A 2,753-nucleotide genomic window follows, 5' to 3' on the forward strand; every position below is an offset into this window, starting at 1 on the left:
GCCTCGGCCGGGCCAGGGGCCCGGTGGACTGCGGCGCCGCCGCCTCTGGCGGATCTGCCTGCTGCTAGCTGCCGTGGTCATCTCCCCTGGGCAACCGAGAGGCCGATCACCGGAGTATTAAAAGTCCGCAGCATTTTATCCATTTTATATTTTAAACTTTTTTTATAGTGGAAACGTTCAAACACACGAGAGAAACCAGTTTCATGGACTCTGTGTACCCATCACCCAGCTCCCACTAGACCCGCAGATTAGGCCCCCTCACGCCCACGCACCTCCTGTGACACGAATGAGACTCCGAGGGTCACTGCTGCCCGGCTCTGGCCTGCCCCCAACACTGGCTTCTTCCTGTTCCTCAGACCACGAGGTTGTTTACACCTCCGCGACTTCGCACCTCCCTCGCCTGCAGACTTTCCCATGCTGCCTTTTTGGCGTTCAGGTCTCAGGTGCAAACTGCCACCTCCTCAGAGCCTTGCTGACCACCCATCGCCCGGTTTTATGTAAATCTCCCCCAACCGGAAGTCATCGGATTACTCACTTGTTTATGTGTTCAGGGCTTGTCTCCCCTCCTGGGCCCTGGGCCCCATGGGCTGGACTGATTCATCTTGTTCTTGCCTCTGTCTCCAGGGCTGAGGACCCAGTTCCCGCTCTGTAAATGCCTGTCACCCAGGTGCACCTTGTCTTGCCAATAGGGCAGACCCTGGGGACTTTGCAGAGGCTCTGGCTCTGGCCGGTTCAGTGCCTGCTGGGCCCAGAACCAGGCCAGGGACAGCAGCAGGAAGGGCAGCTGGTGGGCCCCAGGCCTCAGGGCAGACCTCCCACTCTGTCCTGGAGGGCTAGTGCCAGAAGGCTTGAGCTGGGCGGTTGTGCCCAGCCTCCTGAGTGGCGGGCAGAGGCTGTGAGGTGGTGCGCAGTGTGGGGACGCGCCTCTCGCCGCTGCCGTGGAAGGAGGCCAGGACATGGGCAAGGAAGGGAAGGGCTGGGGCCAGCGGGGAGAGACAAGGGAGAAGCCAAAGAAAGAGGAGGGGTCGAGGTGACAGGCAAGTGACTGGGCCACTAGCTGCGGTCTTGGCGCGCCCACGTCCCCACCACTGACATGGGCCCAGCTCCACCCCCTTCACTGCTATTACCCTCGTCAGCCAGGACGGACAGACAGCGTTTACTGAGCGGCCGACAGAAGCCCCAGCCTCGTGAAAGTTGGTCTTGATTAATGTGTTGCCAGCATTTCATATCAAGAGATTTCACATGAAAATCAGGATATTCATGGGGGCTGTCTGGTTTGCGGCAGCACCCCCCTCACTCCTCCTCCCCCACCCTGCCTCTGACACCGTCTGGTCCAGAGCAGGCTCCAAGAAAGGGGGTCTTTTCCAGATTCTGGAAAGCTGGAGGGAGGATGCACACCCGTTGGTCCTGGAGTCAGAAGACCCTGACTCGCCCTTTCCCACGGCTGGTATGGGGCCCATCCAGGCCTCAGTCTCCTCCTCTGTCCTTCCCTCCAGCTCTGACATTGCGGCGGGGGGAGCTCTGGGAACCCCGCTGGAGGCAGCACAGGCCCTGACCCTCCCACTGTCCACCCCGTCCCCACGGGGACCCGCCATGGACAGAGAAGACGTGGGTGCAGGGCCGTGCCCCTTGAAGTAAGAGGAAAAACTCGTGACTCAAGGAAAGGCAGAAGCTGAGTCAGCCAAGCCACAGGCTGTGGAAAAAATGAGATCTCCCTGAGGACTCTGCTGCTCCTCGGGCAAGAAGCCCTTGCTGAGGGACGGCCGGCTTCCAGACCGTGGGAGTCGGGGCTCCGTGCAGCGCCAAGGTCAGGATTTTCGAGGTAGGGGCTCCGGCAGCCAGCTCTGGGAAACGCCAGTTTTTATTGGATCGTTTATGAGGTTCTGTCCGAGAGCCAAGCACTGCGTAGTATTAGCTCACCCCTCCCCAGGCCGACGCCGCAGCGTTTGGGAGTGAATCTCGAGACCAGATGCTTCAGTGAGAGCGAGAAAACCACGGGGCAAAATGCCGACAACTGGTGACGCCAGGTCTCAGTGACTCTAGGAGGACTTTTTCTGTAAAGGGCCAAACAGTAAGTACTTTGGGCTTGGCCAGCCGGGCTCTCTGAGGCGACCACCCAGCCGCCGGCCTGCGGGGTGCACACAGCCCAGACCGTGGGCACGCACGAGGACGGATGGCACGTGGGCACGCGACGTCTGGACGTCGCGGCATTTCTGTGGGTTACAAAGCATTATTCGTTCAGTTTTTCCCCACTCCTGCTTGGCTTGCGGGTCTCCCAGAGGCAGGCCAGGGTCTGCCAGCCTCAACTTCCCTCCTTGCCACATTTCTGTCACTTTGCGAATAATCGAAACCAACAATTTCGGGGGAGCAGAAAAAGAAAGTCGGGAAAACAAATAAAGAGGAAAAAAAAGGAAACAGAGATCGTTCTGCCGATAACAGGCAGATCTTGACCTTGACTCCAAATGCATTCGATCCCGTGGTTCTCTGAGCCACCTGTGGGGAATGTCCTCGAAACACTGAGTCTCACAGCCACGGAGGCGGGACGAGCGGCCAGGATTCCTATTCCCACGGTGACGGTGATGAGGACGGCTTAGAGGAGGCCCCCGAGGTGTTTGCAAACTGCAGGTTCAAAGAAAACCTCGCAGACCTTTAGGCTTGGGGGGGCTGCGGCGTCGGGCTGGACGGGGGACCCTGCCTGCCCGTGTCCTGCCTCCCCGGCGTCAGCGTCCACCCCGTCTGCCTGTGTGTGTGCC

General features: G+C 59.6%; 1 protein-coding gene across 1 annotated transcript in view; it reads right to left on the bottom strand.

The window, feature by feature from the left end:
- The window catches only part of PLEKHF1 (pleckstrin homology and FYVE domain containing 1), an 8,881-nt gene extending 8,364 nt beyond the window's left edge, over positions 1-517 (bottom strand). Inside the window, exon 1 of the mRNA XM_025044649.1 lies at positions 273-517. The gene's annotated coding sequence lies outside the window, so the exon portion shown is untranslated. The remainder of the gene's footprint in view (positions 1-272) is intronic.
- Between the last annotated feature and the right edge of the window lie 2,236 nt (positions 518-2,753).

The sequence above is a fragment of the Pteropus alecto genome, unplaced genomic scaffold (genome assembly GCF_000325575.1).
Source record: "Pteropus alecto unplaced genomic scaffold, ASM32557v1 scaffold123, whole genome shotgun sequence".
Lineage (NCBI taxonomy): Eukaryota > Metazoa > Chordata > Mammalia > Chiroptera > Pteropodidae > Pteropus > Pteropus alecto.